This window comes from Candoia aspera, chromosome 1 (assembly GCF_035149785.1).
Source record: "Candoia aspera isolate rCanAsp1 chromosome 1, rCanAsp1.hap2, whole genome shotgun sequence".
Classification (NCBI taxonomy): Eukaryota; Metazoa; Chordata; class Lepidosauria; order Squamata; family Boidae; genus Candoia; species Candoia aspera.
This window is the reverse complement of record NC_086153.1, coordinates 143,848,823-143,867,029: the sequence shown is the minus strand read 5'-3', so window position 1 is coordinate 143,867,029 and position 18,207 is coordinate 143,848,823. Positions and strand designations below refer to the sequence as shown.

The following is an 18,207-nucleotide window of genomic DNA, read 5'->3' as shown; positions in this document are numbered from 1 at the left end:
TTGCTGGTGTTTTTAATGATGAAAAGCAGGACAGAAATTGTCTGAATGAATGAATGAATAAATATTAATTTTCCCCCAAATTGTTTTATTATAGAATTGAAATAATGCACTGTAGAATACAAATTAGTTTTGTACAGCAGTGTCTATACAATAGAAACTGGAAGCTGTTAATGCTGTGATGATTAAAGTAAATTAAACCTTTCAAAACGGAAAATATATATCAATGTTAAACATGATTTCTAATATATTTATGAATATAGGGTTGCTTGTACAGTATTGTACAGTTGATGCTTAATAACATTGACATGTTGCAAAGTTCAATGAATTATTTTGTAATATGCAATATTGTATTATGATGTATTGTCATTTGAGTACTAAAAAAAAAGAATAAATAAATATCAATGCCTGCATGAACAGAAAGCAATTCACACAATTGAACTCTCCATTTCCTTTCTTTTCCCTGTTGTCTCATGTATCCCAAGAAAACTCTCTCCATAGATTCATGAAGTAGTCATAACACAAGTAGATTTTGCAACACAATGTGTTGATATATTGCACACACCTACTGCCTGTGAAATTATGAACTGTTTTTTCACAAAATGATTCATATTCAAATAGGCAGCAATTATCACAAATTTTGAGCAATATTAAGAGAACACATTTCAAATCAAGTATTCTGTCTTTATCCACACAGATTAGTAAAATAAGTCTTATCAAAAGTAGGTGGCCTTTACCCAAACTTTTTCATTCATAAGGAATTGAATTTGATCTCTACATTTCTTTAAGCAGCCTATAATGAGCTCCTTTCTTTCCTTCCTTTCTCCATTTTCACCTTCCAAAAGTTAATAATCCACAGTTAACTGAGTATCCATTTCTTCTTTATTTCATTATTATTTCCCATTTTCTCAATACTCCTTTTTGTGCCATTTCTTAACTGCTTTTTCTGATAAAGAATATCCAAATTGTGCATGAAATAATTAAAAGGTGATATGAAAAAGCTACATGTGGAGCAAAACAGACATTAACATCATTTGTGGAAAACTACTAATTCTGTAGTTAAAATAATGCATTATGATGTTAAAAGCTTTTCCAACAATAAAGCAACAATCGGAGCAAAGCCAGATAAAAGCCAGTGATAATTAAAAAGGGTAAAATAATTAATAACCTTATAATATTTTAAAATCCTCCCTTGGCACTGGGATCTATAAACTGAACCTTCCTGGTAGGCTTCTAATAACATTATGTCCAAAATTGTATAATTCTGATGAAAGTGAGATATTTTCCTGCATTCTTAGTGCCAAGCTAATGAGGCATAGGGAAGTTATGATCCGAGGTTGGAGCTAAAAACAATAACAACAAGGGATTAACTCTTACCCTCATTATTTTAGGAAGACACTTCTGACTGAGGACATGACACAGACATTTGATACTACACTTCAAATCCAATCTATGCCTTTTGGAATGAACAAGGAAATTTTGGGAATCTCATCTCAGTTATAGGAGATCTCAAGCAATCAGGCCCTCTTATCATTCTTCCTAGACCATAAAACACCGAACAAGGCCTCCCCACTAAGCAGAAAGAATTATATGAGAAAAATGTTCCTTACTAGATTCAAGCAATCTGGGGCTTTATAAATTGCATCTTATAAACTACCCCAAAACTTAATGCATCTAGGGAATACTATCTACTGTATTCTTGACCATCTATCTGTCCACCCTAAGTCAACAAATCAGCTCTGTGTCTACAGAGATTTCCAGTTGATGTCCTTCAGCAGCCTTACAGAGAGAGCAGTATGGCAGCTTCCCCAACCTAGTGCCCTCCAGACATATTGGGAATACAACTCCCATAATTCCCAGCCAGCAGTGCTGCAAGACTGCATGAATCTGATTGTTACTGAGAGACAATAACCACCGCAAGATCCCAAGAGGAAGTATCAGCCATTGTAGAAAGTAAGAATATCTGCTATCTTGCATACCTTGAATGGAGATATGCATTGAGGGAATCAGCATATCTTAAGTACAAAACAAGCAGAGATTACGCAGAAGCAGCTCAGACAGATACCTCTCTTTCACATGGGTATAGAAGGGGAAGAGGTACAGCACAATCAGACATACTGTTCTGTTATTATACTGTTCTGTTATAGATTCTGTTATTACAGCCACTTTTTAAGTCAGCCTTCCTGTGGAGATAATTCTTGGTCCTGTCTACCTGGTGAGGCTGACAGCCATGTATCTGACCTCAAATGAATGAAAACATCCTCGTCAAAGCTGCTTGGGCTGTACAAGAGTACAGTCCTACCTCTTTAGCTATTCTTCAATAATCAGGAACTCCATCGGACTTAAACCTATCTTTCAGTTTATTCACTTCCAAGGCCAAATGAACTCAGTTCATGCTTTAGAAGCACACCTGAGTGTAATGGTTGCCCTAGCCCCAAATACTCAGACTCACAAGAGGCTGCTAAATGAAATCTGATTTATTTAGAGTACTAAAGACAGATACAGAGAAAGCTGAGAATGAGCAAAAGCGCGCCAAATACAAACTTAAACCCTTGGTGCAAACGTATCCCGCCTCCCTTGTAACAGCCCCGCCCGACACAGGTGCTAGCAATCGTCAGAGTTGCTAGCCTGGGAAAGTAACCTTGAGCGCAGTAGATAATACAAATACATTCCAAAGCAAAGCCAAAAGATAACCGTTCCCATCCTCCCGAGAAAGATGAAACACGCATCCAATTAATGACATGCGAAACGTTACGATGCATCAAAGACATTGAAACGGCGAACATGACATACCGCCCTCCTAAAAATACACTTAGGGACCCGGTTTTGTGGGATAAGCAGAGTGGAAGCGGGCCACCAAAACAGGGGAAGCTACATCTGGTGCAGCGACCCACTCAGGATGAGGGAAATGTTTCCAACGAACTAAGTATTGCAAAGAATTGCGAAGGCGTCTAGAGTCCAGAATTTCTTTAACTTCGAAGTGTTGCTGACCATCAATCATGATGGGGGTGGGAGGTGGAGGTTGACGATGCCAGCGGTCAGAAGGAATAGTCGGTTTGAGTAAGCTGCAATGAAACACAGGGTGTAAGCGTTTAAGGTTATGAGGCAAGTCAAGTTTAAAAGTCACAGGGTTAATCTGAGCGACAATCGGGAAAGGACCCACAAACTTAGGCGCAAGTTTCTTTGAAGGTTGGGATGACTTGATAAACTTTGTTGAAAGGTACACAGAGTCCCCCACTTGGAATGCTGGTTGGGGGGCCCGCTTCCGATCAGCATACAGTTTATAATCTGCTTGTGCATCTGCCAATGCCTTTTGAATCATTGGCCAGGAGTCAGCCAGTTGTGTTGTCCAATCATCTGGAGTGACTGCACCAGCCGGAGGTTGTGGTAGATCAGAGATAGGTACAAAGTCCTTACCCAGGGCTACCCGAAAGGGGGTTTGGCCAGTGCTTTGATGCACTGCATTGTTGTAAGCCACTTCAGCAAATGGTAGGAGGTCTACCCAATTGTCTTGCTGGTAATTCACAAAAGCTCGAAGGTACTGTTCTAGAGTCGAGTTAAGCGCCTCAGTGGCCCCGTCCGTCTGAGGATGCCAAGCCGTGGATAGGGCTTGTTTCGTGCCTAACAGCTTAAGAAACGCCCGCCAAAATTGCGAGGTAAATTGTGTACCTCTGTCCGAAATCAAGCGGGAGGGGCATCCGTGCAACCTGTACACGTGTACAAGGAATAGGCGAGCCAATTGACGGGCGGACGGAATGGACACGCAAGGGATGAAGTGCGCCTGTTTGGAGAAATAGTCTTTGACCACCCAAATGACCGTTTTGCGTTGGCTGGGCGGGAGCTCGACAATAAAGTCCATGGAGATTTCCTCCCAAGGGGAAGAAGGGGCTGCCACCGGTTGCAGCAGTCCTTGGGGCTTGCCCACCTTGCGCTTGGACATTGCACAAACAGTGCAGGAGGCAATGTAGTCTTTGACATCTTTACGTAATGTGGGCCACCAGAATTGCCTCCGAACGAGGTGCAAGGTTTTTACAAACCCGAAGTGACCTGCAAGTTTGTCATCGTGTGACCGTAGTAACACATCTTTTCTGAGGCTTTCAGGGACGTAGAGGCGGTCGGATTTCCAAGCAAAGCCTCTGTCAAAAGTAACATTGTCTTTATTTGCAAGCAACCAAGTATCCGTTTTTAGTTCTTTTAGAAACTTTTGTTGCAACTGGGAGGGAATTGACAAAGGACTGGGCTGAACAGCGCTTGTAGTGGGCGGCTGCTGCGCGCGCGTTTGGCTTCGCGTCACAGCCTGCATGCCCAATTGGGGCGCCGTCCATAGGGTGCTTACCACATCTGGCGCTGCCCCAGAGTCCTGAGGTTGCCTTGACAAGGCATCAGCCAAGAAGTTCTTTTTCCCTGGAATAAATTTAAACTGAAAATTGAATCGGTTGAAAAATTGAGCCCAACGAACTTGTTTGGGGCTCAGTTTTCGAGGGGTACTAAGAGCCTCCAAGTTTTTATGGTCAGTCCATACTTCAAAGGGATGATTTGCCCCTTCTAACAGATGCCGCCAAGCTTCTAATGCAGCTTTTACTGCAAATGCCTCCTTCTCCCAAACATGCCAACGCCTTTCAGTCTCAGAGAATTTGCGGGATAAGTAGGCACAGGGCTTGAGGCATCCTGCCTCATCCTTCTGCATCAACAATGCCCCAATAGAATAATCGGAAGCATCTGCCTGTACAACAAACGGCTTGGAGGGATCAGGATGTTGTAAAATTGGCTCTTTGACAAAAGCTGCTTTCAGGCGCTCAAACGCCGTTTGACAAGCAGGCGTCCATCTCAACAGCGCTCCGGGATTCTTGACTCTCCTAGTATCTCCCACCCCTTTGGTTCGCAGCAGCTCAGTTAGGGGCAAGGCAATCTCAGCGAATCCCCTTATGAACAATCTGTAATAGTTGCTGAACCCCAAGAAACTTTGAAGTTGCCTGCGGGTGCGGGGACTCTCCCAGTCCATGATAGCCTGCACCTTGGCAGGGTCCATTTCTATGCCTTTATCTGAAATTCTATACCCCAAGTAGTCAATTTGGGTCTGATGAAAGGCACATTTCGACAGCTTAGCATACAATTCAGCCGACCTGAGTTTACACAATACCTGCTTTACCAGAGCTACATGCTCTTTCATGGTTTCAGTATAAATCAATACATCATCCAAATACACAAGTACACCTTTGAACAGATGTTCATGCAAAACCTCATTGATTAATTGCATAAATACCCCAGGGGCCCCAGCCAACCCAAACGGCAACACCTTATACTGGAAAGCTCCCAACGGGCAATTGAATGCGGTTTTCCACTCATCCCCCTCCTTGATCCGTACACGATAGTAGGCTTCTCTTAAATCAAGCTTAGAGAAGATCTTGCCCTTGGCCAGATGTGACAACATGTCCTTTATCAATGGCAAGGGATATTTGTTGGAAATTGAGACGGCATTTAATCCGCGGAAATCCGTACAAAGTCTCAATGTCCCGTCCTTTTTTGGGCGAAAAAGAACCGGCGCCCCCACGGGTGAATTTGCCGGCTCAATAAATCCGCGCGCCAGATTTTTGTCCACAAATTCCCTCAACAGAGTCAGTTCCTTCTGAGTCATGGAATAAATTTTTGGTTTAGGCAATTGGGTGTTGGGCAACAGTTCTATGGCACAGTCCGTCTTTCGATGGGGGGGCAACTGATCGGCTTCCTTTTCACCGAATACATCAGCAAACATCCAGTACTCGGCCGGCAAGCCTTCCAGAGGAGAGGCCGGGTAAGGCGGAGTCGCAGCTGCCGCAACCCCCACCATCTCCTCTGGGGCACCCTTCCCCTCGGCCGCTTGATAAAACCCATCCCTAAACGTGATAGTTCGGTAGACCCAGTTTATGTGGGGGTTTTGCTGCACCAACCAGGGTACCCCCAACACCACCAATGGCCCCCCAACCGGAGCTACCACAAAAGACAGCCCTTCCTGGTGACTGCCCAGTTGCAAGGCTACACGCCCTGTAAAATGGGTGACCGGTTGGCCCCCTGCCACGGACCCATCCAGCTGAGTAAAAGCGATGGGTCGCTGTAAAGGGAACGTGGGGAGCTCCAAAGCCGCCACCACGTCGGGGTGCATAAGACAGCGGGAACACCCCGAATCAATCATGGCCCATACTTCCACAGTCTTGGATTGGGAGCCCAATTTCAATTTCACCATGAGTATGCGGTAAGTGCCACTCACCGATGGAGGCTCGCGCCCATCCTCTACCACCTGCCCAGCGGCGCCCTTTAGAGCAGGTGGCTGGCGTTTCCCGCCGGCTGCGGGATTTCGGTCTCCCCCTCAATTTCGAAGAACATTACATCGTCTCCCTCGGTTTCAGCCACCGCAGCTTTTTGCTTCCTCGGCAATGCAGGGGACTTTGCTGGCGGTTTTCCGGGCCGTTCCTCCACCTTTGCCTTCGGGCATGCTGCCACTCTATGCCCCTCCTTACCACATCTCAGGCACAAGCCTTTTGCGTACCGCTTCTCCCGCTCCTCGTCCCAGGGTCGTTGTCCCGGTTTCCCCCCGGTGGTCGATGGGCGGCTGGGCTTCACCTCCCGCCCCGACTTGGCGGTCCTCCGCTGGGCAAAGATCTCCTGTGCATGTTCAGCCCTCCCCGCCAGCAGGATCCACTCATACAGCGTGTATGGGTCGTCCCTCCCCAGGGACCAGCGCAGCACCTCTGTATTCAAGCCATCCTTGAAGAGCTCGATAATGGTGGCTTGGGACCAGTCATCCACCTTCCCAGCTAGCGCTTTAAACTCCAAAGCATAATCGGCCACTGATCTGAACCCCTGCTTGAGTTCCTTCAGGGCTCGCTTTGCTCTCTCCTTTGCTAAGGGGTCCTCGAAGTGTTGCTTCAACGCCCAGAGGAACTCCTCGAGACTTTCCAGTTCGGGCGCCTCCGACTGGCACATCTGGACATACCAGTCTGCCGCCCTCCCCTTCAGTTTGGTGGCAATGGTGATGATCCTTGCCTTTTCCGATTGGAAAAACGCCCCCCATTCTTCCATATAGGCTTTCGCGTTCGTCAGGAAGAACGAGAGTTTGGTCGGGTCCCCATCAAACTTGACAGGGAAGTCTCGCATGCCGCCTCCCGCCGCGCTGCGCCCCACCACCGGTGCTGCCGCGGCTTGTGTTCCCCTGGCTTGGGGCGGTACGGGGCCCCGGGGCGATCGCCCTGGCGATGCTGCGATTTCCATCCGGACCGACTGGTCCCCTTCGCGCCTCCGCACCACCCGTCGCCGTTCCGGGGACAGCCCCTGGGAAGAGGGGGTTGAATGCCTTTGGCTTGATTCTTCCCGGACCTCTCGCAACGAGGTCACATCCAAGCTCAGCTGTTTCAATATAGCCTCCAACGAATCCATTTTGGACTCCAACACTCGGATCCGATCCGGAGTGGGTAAGCCCTCCGTTGGCTGCACCTGCACCACGTTGGGGGACAATGGGTATCTCTGCCTCCAGGAGGGACCCCCCGCTGCCGTGGCATCTCCTTGGGTCGTATCCCAGGTGAGCAGCTCGCCCGGAGAATTTACGGTGGTCTCTGGGGCCGTTTTCAGCCCCCCGGCTTCACTCTCCGACTCGGAGCTCGCCTCCTCTCGGATGGCTGACAGCTCCCCACCTTGGGACGGTCGGCCGGACTGCCTCACGGTCGAGTCCGGTTCCCCTTCCTCCATCATCATGATGTCGGGTTCAGTCATCGCGGGCTCTCTCCCTCACAGGGTTAGACGCTTGTCTTTCCTGGACAGGGGCCAGCGGAGTTAGGAACTTAGATTCTCAGCTTTATGTAATGGTTGCCCTAGCCCCAAATACTCAGACTCACAAGAGGCTGCTAAATGAAATCTGATTTATTTAGAGTACTAAAGACAGATACAGAGAAAGCTGAGAATGAGCAAAAGCGCGCCAAATACAAACTTAAACCCTTGGTGCAAACGTATCCCGCCTCCCTTGTAACAGCCCCGCCCGACACAGGTGCTAGCAATCGTCAGAGTTGCTAGCCTGGGAAAGTAACCTTGAGCGCAGTAGATAATACAAATACATTCCAAAGCAAAGCCAAAAGATAACCGTTCCCATCCTCCCGAGAAAGATGAAACACGCATCCAATTAATGACATGCGAAACGTTACGATGCATCAAAGACATTGAAACGGCGAACATGACAGAACCAAAGAGACAACTAGGGAAGATGTGCTATCATCTTTAAAAAGCGCTTAGCTTTTAAATAGCCAGGTGAGCCAGCAGTCAAGACAGATAAAAACCGTAATTTCAATAGCATGTAAGGATACCTGCTTTTAAATACAAATATTTTAATATTTTAAAAAATTAAATAAAAATATTTGTATTTGTCAGTTCCAATATGTTTGAATTTATTGCCTAGATTTGCTTGTCACTGATCAATTTGGGCAAATGAGACATACATGGTTTCTCTTCTGTATTGGAAGAAAGAGAGTTAGTCTTACAAAATTCCCTGCTCCCTTATTAAATTGGCTGTGGACAGATATCATATGCAAATGCCCTTCTCTAAATATCCTTGCCATCACAAAAGGGGTGGTGGCAACAAAGGACAAGCCATTTCTTGATGGGGTACCCATCCTAAGCAAGCTGCTTTTGATGGTGTATTTGTTGAACTCCCTTCCTAGGGCAATATATACACTGAGACACAAACAAGATATAAAGTATGCTTGCTCTGTTATGAAAACTAAAAATGTGTCCCCCAAAACCCAAAATGGGGGCCAAAAGGAAAAGTTGTCTGTCCGTATCTATAACTCAGAACTGAAACACATAGAGATGCCTTTATAACTTCACTTTTACTAAAGGGTTATAAAGGACATTTCTAACCTTAGATTTCATATATCACTGTATTACCAATCCTACTCTGTTGCAGACAGGCACCAGTTGTTTCCAGATGCTATTTTTGGTTCTCTTCTCCTAACTTTATTATAATCCCTCTAAACTATTCTTGTTTTCAAGGATGTAATTGTTGCCTCTCTTCTACCCTTCCCGTCCTTTTAAAATGCTCACTATTTATTTTAGGACAATTCAAGCCACACTGCATTATATGGAGAACACTAGAAAATCAGGGTGGAATTAAATAAAGAAACAATCCCTGAAAGTTTATGTGTATATATTCCTGATTTCTGCAACATGGGTAGAGTCTAAGATTAGGTTACATCCTGCCTAACCTATATCTGATTGCTACCACTTGGGACAAAAGTTGTGGGATGTGCTAATACTCTAATCCAATACAGTATGATTATATATACTGAATGTCATGTTCATCCCCAAATGTTAATGTAAACAAAAATTCCTCAAGTTTCCAATTGATTCGCAGAATTATTTACTAAAGATCATCCAGCTTTTCATAAGGAACAAGACCATTATTTTTAATTTTAAAAACTATGGTTATTTATTTAGCTGATATCCTTCTTTTTCATGAACTGGTGCTCAGGACAACTAATACTGAACACTAAAAAAAAAGACAACTAAAATTTCATTAAAAAACAGTAATGGCACAAACAGCACTGAACCAGCAAATACTTTCAGGCATCTAAAGCACGCTGTGGGTGAGGACATGAAAGAAAGGAAACTAACCTGAGGTTCATTAGTAGATTTGAAGCTGCAAGAATTCAGAGATTATTCTTTTCAATTAGCAATTTTGTGTGTCAAACAGGAAAAGTCATGCCATTATACGACTAGTGTTGGAAGCAGAAGTGTTATATCTAGAAAAAGCAATATAGCAATTACAAACACTGCTTCAGCTAACACATCTAAATCCTTAAGGAACACTGAGGAATGCTGATTAATACTAAAGACTACTAATGCTAAGAATGCTTATGAATACTAAGATGCATGTTATGTTCGATAAACAAGAATCTCCAGCTTTACTCTTCATTCATGCTCTGTTCCATTCTGAATACAGACTACCAGATCTGTAACTGAACTTTAGTTGATTGGCATTTTGCAGACTACATTAGAGCACAACAGAATCAACTGATAAAGCTTGCCTTAAACTACAAAGATTCTAACTCACGAGGGAGGCACCTGCTTAAAGTCATCACAAACAATGAAAAATCACATTCTTGCATATAGAAAACTAATCAGTTGGGGAAAAGTTTGAGCCTAGATCAACCTTCCCCAACGTGAGTGCCCTATTGATGTATGTACTCAACTCTCAAATTTTACAGAAACAGCTAAGCTGTCACAGGAATCTGGGAGTTTAAGTCCAAAACATCTGGAGGATATATTTCACCTTGGTTCACCATCCAATTTTTTTCCCCCCAAAAAATGTGCAGCCTGAAGTGGTAAAGGACATGAGAGGTTGTGTCTGTTTTACTTGATTCTTCCTCTTATAAGTTGGCTAACAGTTTGCCCACAATATATTTCCCATGAAAGTTCAAACATAGCTATAACATTTGATGTACTAATTTACCATGTAATTCTGCCATGCAATGCAGTCCAGGTCTATTCTTTATTTTTTTTAGGGGAGTCATTGCAGAATGTGAAGTTTACCAGCGTGTACATGGCATGAAATGGACTAGTGAAAACAATGCTGCAATAATGTCCTGGAATATTCACAGATATTTTAATGCCTCTGTGAAGTAAGTTATCAATAAGAGAGTCCAGCATCTGTGAGGAAGATGAAAAAATAATGTGCCTTTAATATGTCTAGCCTAGCCTAGCAACAGCATGGAAAGGAAACACAGTAGGTTGAAGCAAGGAAGGCAATGTACTGACAAGGAAGCCACAGGAAGTAGGTGTATGAGTGAAAAATGGGGAAAAGAAAATCCATGTCAATAAATGCTGAGGAAAGGAGGAGAATATAGAGAGTGAACAGAATAAGATGGTGCGGGGATACAAGGGTGGGAACCGTAACAACACTTAATGGAGCCCAGGAACCTGAGCAGAAAACTCTTGACAAATAAGATGGGAGAGAAGAAAAGGAAGAGAAGAAATGTTTAGTTCAGGAGGGAGGACAGCAGTAAGCAGTAAAACAAAACAGAATGTGGGCTAAAAATTAGGGTTCTCTGGGAGAGTAGGATAAGAGGAATGGGAGGGGGATGGGAAGAAATGGCCTATAAAATGGGGCTAAGCCTAAAAGAGAAAGAATTGTGTGTCAAAGGTACCAAAGGGTAGCAAAGTTTTAAGTTAGCCATTGCAATCTGAAAGACCAAACATATTAATTGCAATTAATCCAAAAACGCCTTGAAAATTATTGGAAATTGGAAAATCAACCAAGAAAATAAGTTTGCCTGGTTGGAAAGATTGGTTCCAAGCCATATCATTCTAAAGCAAAAACTATGTATGGCCCATCTGATAGACTGGGGGTATGTATGTATGTATGTGTGTATGTGTGTGTGTGTGTGTGTATATATACACACACACACACACACACACATACATACACACACACACACACAAAGAGACAAAGACAAATATTGGGATGAAATGAGCATCAGAAATACAAGACAATGTGTCTTCTCTATGTTTATATTATCAGATATCTCTGACAGTTCCAGCTATGAAGTTATGCAAATGTATAGCAGAAGAAATATTAAACATCTTAATAAATCCATAGTGCTTAACCTGCTTCTCAAATTATAAGATTTCCTAACTCTAAACAATATGTCATTGAACTATTCAAATGTTCTGACATATCTTCATTTATGAAAAGAAGTTTGCCTGCATAAATGGTGCTGCCTTCATTGCCACTCCCTATTCTGCCTCAGTGACAGGGCCAGCCGGTGGTTCAATCCTTACTGCTTTAATACATTATAAACTAAGGAAAGCAATTACAGCAGCACCACCACCACCCTTGCTTCATTTGCCCTCCCACTGAGCATTACCTGCTGATTGGAAAAACAACCACAAATCACTATCCTTAACACTGAGAGGTCTGATAGAAGCAACTGTAAGTGGGTGTTTGACACAGTTGATTTACTTACCTGTGAAGCTGCTCATCTAACAGGTTGCTGACATGGAGGCATGTTTCCTGTCATTTTGGTTATTGCCGAACACAGGTCTAGTGTTCTTCCGAAAGGGTGTTGAACCCATATTCAAAATAGGCCAGCTGACAGATCAGATCACAGACATGGAGGAAGGCTTGGGGGAAATGGGAGGGAGCAATCAATAACAAGCAGCTGCATCCCTGACTAGGGCTGCAAGAGAATGGTGTTCTGGCGGCAGGTGAGCGGCCAACAACACCCAGAAAAAAACCCAACATAGTACGTAAAATGGCACAGAAGTAGGCAGAAAGCCCCTATCACCAAACTAATAAAATCAATAGAAAGGATGGCCATATGAAACACCTTGTCCGCAGAAGCAATGGAAAATCTCTGATGCCCTCACTGGTGACAGATTCGGAAATACACAGGTAACAGAACCCACCTCTTTCCTGGTTTATATTGACCTTCTGTGTAGCAGAGGAGTAGGGCTCTCTCAAGAAAGCAGTAGTCCTGTATTTTTTAAACACAGGTCTAGCCTTCTTTCAGAAGAGCCCTAAACCCACGTATATACAGAGCCTGCTTAAGACCTGACGAGTGCTTCTGAAAGCATCAGCCAGACATTACACAGGAAATGACTCCGCAGAAGAAGCCAGGTGTCTGATCTCTCCTGCAGACCAAGCCGATGGCTATGGAGGAAAATGCCTAATAGCCAGCAAAGAAGGGCTATGCCCACAGTAGCTGAAAATGACCAATATGAGCTGGACAGATCCCAATCTCTTACCGCATTGCCAACCGTAGCATTGATGAGGCATGCTTGAGTTGGTATTGGGAAAAGAGAGAAAACGCTACATTAAAACAGGAACAGCTAAAGATGATTTTAAGCTGTCTCAGCTGTGGGCTGCAGATGAGATGAAAGAAACATCATGAGGACACAGTGCAAAAAAATAGCATGTTTGTGCTACGCTTAGGGGGATGAAAGGATGAGCTTAGTTAAACCAACAATAGGACATCTGTGAAAGTGGCCCAATGTTTAGTGAAAGATTTGCTGTTTTCTCCTTGTACCAGTAACATTTAAATATGATACATTATGAGTGGCGATGAAATCCAACAGAATCTTACATTACTATGGTAAATAAATACATAATGTCTCAGTTAAAGCCTTTCCATCATAGTTCATGTTCAGAAACACAACTTATCAAAAGAGAATGATCCTCTGATACAAAGCAGAGTGCAATTCAGACGAAATAAGAAGCTGTCCCCATCCTAGGATGGCAAGGATTGTTATGTAACTCAGACTTGGCTGCAAATGGAAATTGACTGTATTACAAAACATGTAATTTCTCTGACCAACTGCAATTCATCTCACAATGAAACAGGCTCAGTGTTCTCACTTCGTCAACTGTTCTGTTATTAAGTCACAAAATAAAATATCGCAATGCTTACCTTGGCATGCTAGAACAGAATAATTGATCATTTTCCTTAACAACCCTCTATAAAGAACAGATATTGGAATTCTTAAATATACCCTAGATTTTTTTTTAAAAAAAAGGATTCTCCCCCACTCCCCACATCCTGAAAAGTCTGTGGAATGAAATCTGTTTTCCTTAATGATTTCTTTACCTCTACCTCTACCTCTGCCAACTCCTTATTCAGAGAATAATGCTTATCATTACTAAATAAAGAGGGAAGCCTTCCTTCCACTTGCCCTCCTCACAGCTTTGGCAGATGGGCTGAGCAGGGAGATTGAATACTTATAGCTCTTTTTATTAAGTCTTTGCATACAGATCTATCTAATTCTCGAGGACCCCTTTGTCTACTTAAGGAGAAACTATTGAAAGAGGTCTTCCAGATAAAGTGTGCATCTAGCAGAGTGAACCATCACAAAGGGGAGTGACTTTCTTAAAAAAAAATACTGCAGAGGATGTCAATTCCTCAATGCAGCAACAGCAGCAGCAGATGCTGTTAAGAGGCTGCCTCGTGTGCATACACCACTGGCTGCCATGAGAGGAGAACGATCGCTGCTGTCATGGTGGCCAAAGGAAAAGACTCTGCCATTCCAAAAACAGAGACAGCTTCCCTTTGCAGGATGTTGAGAAATGACTGGGGAAGTTCCATCTCTTCAGCAAGGCTGGCTACAGATACTTCCATACCTGAAGTGGAAAAGCCACTCTGACATAGCCTACTTGCCCTTTTATACTTTAGATCTGAACTTGTTTTTAAACCATGCAAAAAGATGGGTGATTGGAGTCCACTCCCTGGCTGACCCAAACAATGGCTTTCCACTTTTTTTTTTAATAAGATAGTGTCTCTAAGGGAGACTTGAATGAATGCAGTCCAAATCCATTTCTCCCATTCCCAATCTGTATCAAAAAAACAAGGGCAGAAAGTTCTGCCAGACCACTGGATGTTTATGGCCTCAAGGGAACACAAAGCCATAGTTAAAAGCAAGGTCAGCTTGGTCAACCCTGGAGATAATATTACAATCAGCTGGGTTTGCAGCAGCAGCAGCTTTGATGTGACTTTATTAAAAGAGGCATTTTTAATAATGAATTTAATTTAAGTTGAAAGTTTTGTTTGGGTAACCATACATTCTTTGTAACTATAAACAGCTCCCCAATTTGCCCAGCCATCTTTTTCATTTTGCCATCCTATCCCTTCATCTTCAGGTCAAGTTGCTCCAATAGTTATCTTACTGCAATTACATAACTGTTTCCTGCCACTTTTGGTTCCTCATCTCACCTGGTGTGGTATTTTGTGATTAGGGAATCATTACCTCAGTTGCAGGAATCAAAGAGTTTATTATCTATAGAAATTATGCAGTGTGAATCATAGGATGTGAATGGACCACTGAATTCTAAACAAGCATGGTAGGAAAACATACTGGATGCCAAATTTGGGAGCCAGGTGGGGTGGACAAACACAATTTCTGCTGGATGAAAGGAATAGTTTGTATTTACTAGATGTTTCTAGCAAAAGAAGAAATTAAATGAATCAGGGAAACAGGGTCTCCCACCCTAGGTGCTGCAGTAGAGTGCACACAAAAAGAAAAAAAAAAGGCAAGCTTGAATTAGCAAAAAAAAAAAAAAAGGAAGCAGCAGCAGCAGCAGAATATTCGATCTATAGAGATAAAAAGGCTGCAAGGAAATGTAGTATGCATTAAAAAAAGTGCGAGGGGATCGGTGCCTTTCAGAGGGTTGCAGCAATATATGCAGAATGATCTGTTTAAAAAATGGGTATGTGCATGCAATGGGTGCTCAAGATCGCTTCAGGTTTAAAAAAAAACACCACCACGTGTAAGAAGCAAAACAGACAGTGGAATCTGGCAAGTATAGAGTAAAACCAATGATCTGGAAAGGGAATGCAGGGGAATTATGCAGGGTGCATATGCATTATTGTTTGATTGGTTTTATTTTGGCTTAGATGTGGAAGCCTGAAATACTAAAATGCCAGCAAAGTACTTGATTTATTCAAATCCCAACCCTTTGGCTTAATTGAGCCCAGAATCCATCTGTCAATGGGTTTGTCCAGTAACATCCTCCACGCTAAATCCTGCTGGCCAGAATGTCTGTGGGCTTTTCCAACATGGCATTTTTTTTTCTTTTCTAGTCCCCACCTCCTTTTCCTCCAATCCTTTTTGGTTTTGAATTTTTCTGGGTTGAATAAAAAACGAAGCAACATGGAACAAATTCCATGGCTATCCATCTCCGACGAGGACTCTTCAAATCCTAAATGGGGAGAATGTAGCTATTTCCCAGGTTTTCCCAATTTTGGCAGAAGACTGCAGCTCCCCTATTGGGGTACTTGTTTAAAACGACCTGTTCTACAGAAATCCACTGCTTGGGTGTTCAGTGTTTATTCTACAGCAACAACGCTCCCTCCCTCAATAAAGATAACAGGCGGAGACCGAAGTCCAACATAACATTTTCTTAGAAGTAAGCTCCCAGGAGTTCCCGGGAGGTTGACGTCCAGGTACGACGCCTAGAACCGCAGTCTTAATCTGGTGTGACACTGCAGCGAACCGAACTGGTGGAGTCCCCCACCTTCCGGAGGCGTCCCGGCGCATCCTGATTGGCCGAGCAGTCTCTGAGTAGAAAGCCTCGCTTTCCGCGCGAGTCCCTCTTCAGATCTGCCTCAACTCGCTTCCCCATTGTTTTGCTCTTTCCCTCAGAATCAGACTCCCGAAATCTCCCGCTCGCGTCTTTTGCAGACTTGGCCTTCGGCGATCTCTATTTTCCCTCCCTCCATCCCCTCGGGTAGGTGGACAATGGGAAAAATCTCACACGCTCAGTCTTCACACGCAGGGAAGCGCCACTTATACATACACGTACGTCCACACACCTAGAACCGCACATAAAAATAATACGCGCTCTTCCTTTAAATGTTGCACGTGGGTTCACACGGGATTCCTACAAAGCGTGAACATCCATTACTTTAACTCAAGAAATTCGAGGAAGTAAGGTCGCAGTCAGCTTTGGGGAAGGGGGACAGTCACAATGGATTGTATGACCTTGGGGATAAGCATGAGTCATGGGATCTCTTTATTCTGGAAAACCTGGCCACCTTTCTTTGGTTCTTAAAAAGCGAACTGAAACGTAAGGGGCTTTAACCTGTCTTCTTTTTTTTTAAAGTCAAACGCAAATGATTAAGCTAGAAATCAATATTCGCTTTTAATGTCCTCATCCGGAGAGTTATGGCGGTTTTTGTTTATTTTCGTATTACGGTTTTCTAAGCCAGAAAGCCCCACGCAAAGAAGTTCTCATCGTAACGCTGCGTTTTCGCTCTGGAGAGGGAGACGCTTTGCTCACAATTGGGCAACAAAGACAAAATAAATCAGCGCTCGCGTACAAAACTACACCACCGATAACGCGGCTCGTATTCAACTTTGTCAAGACGCTCCAGAGAGAAGAACGGACAGCGACAACCTAAGCATATTATTTTAGTTTCTAAGTACCAACATATGGCCCAGAAACGCATGAAATCTCCAATTACTCCCCTCATTTCCAACTGCTTTGGACGGAGGGATGGAAGGAATGAGAAGGCAGGTTTGGTATCTGACTGACGCCGTCGCCCTGGCAAACACCTGAACAGCAATTCTGCCGAGTATGCACCATATAGAGGTCGGTGCTTGTATGGGAGACCCTCCCTCCCTCCATTTAAAGATTTTTTGGAACCCCCTTCAATTATCTCCTCCCTATTTTTCCAACTCTTTCTCGTTCTCTCCCTCCAGCGTACAGGACTCTTCGCACCGCCAAAATCCCACAAATCCTATTTTTTGTCGCAGCCACAAGCTGCTCGCCCCCTTTCCATCTTTATTCTTAGTCAAAAGCAAGGCGGTGCGCGGTGCCAACGGAGCTCTATTATAATTTCACTGCATCGCTCTTAAAGTTGTGAAAAGAAAAGCCGCGGCAGTTCTGACAGCTTTTAACCTCCGGAAGCGCAGAGAACACTTACAGCTTGCGGCGTGCGCGGTCTTCCGCAGCGAAGGATGAAACTCAACGGCACAGGTTTCTGGTTTGGCGAAATAATAATAGCGCAGGTTGGCTTAGAGACGAGAAAGAATTGGTCCTCGCTCGCCTCTTCTATATCTGCCTGCCGTTTAAATCCTGTTTGGATCGCTTCTGCAACCCCAGAAGCAGCTGCCACACGTTCCCCCGCTTTGCTCTGCACTGCAGATCAGGAATCCCGAAGAAATTCAAGGATCCCTTGCAGGATAGAGCTCCCGTGCGCAAGCGCTTGCCAACAAACCCGGGCCGGTGTAAGGTTGAAATCGGCTGCCCGTCGCATCCGCGGCTTTGCAGTAACTGAGCATGCTCCTTTAAAACTGAGCAGGCGCAGTCGGGCCAGTTGATGCTCCAACTCGCGCTCGGAAAAGGCTTCGACTCAAGCGCTTGCCCACGCAGCTCAGGGTGGTTGACAACGCGCCGAGAGCTAACGCGGGGGACGAGCTGCGATCCATTTAGGGAGGAATTGCTATGGAGGGATGGGGGTGCTTTCCACGAAGCGACCGATGTGGGCGGGATGCTTGCTTTGAGGCACCGGCAGAAGCTTTGGGAAGGGCTGTATGGAGCGGGTCGTAGGCAAGGGGCGCCAAATGATGGGGAATCTTTTAAGACCGAGCGTGAGTCGTCAGAAGAGGCTGCAGTGGTGCGGGTGAAAACGGTTCTTGCCAGGTGATTCATTCTCCCTCAGGGTGGATGGAGAAAACGATTCTTTTTCTCCCCAACTT

At 44.3% G+C, this 18,207-nt stretch overlaps 1 protein-coding gene across 3 annotated transcripts in view; it reads right to left on the bottom strand.

Moving 5' to 3' along the window:
* The window catches only part of VSNL1 (visinin like 1), a 105,019-nt gene extending 87,222 nt beyond the window's left edge, over window positions 1-17,797 (bottom strand). For 2 of the 3 annotated variants that reach the window (XM_063314785.1, XM_063314794.1), the window contains exon 1: window positions 17,433-17,797. The gene's annotated coding sequence lies outside the window, so the exon portion shown is untranslated. The remainder of the gene's footprint in view (window positions 1-17,432) is intronic. The other variant, XM_063314775.1, reaches the window with a different exon arrangement.
* Between the last annotated feature and the right edge of the window lie 410 nt (window positions 17,798-18,207).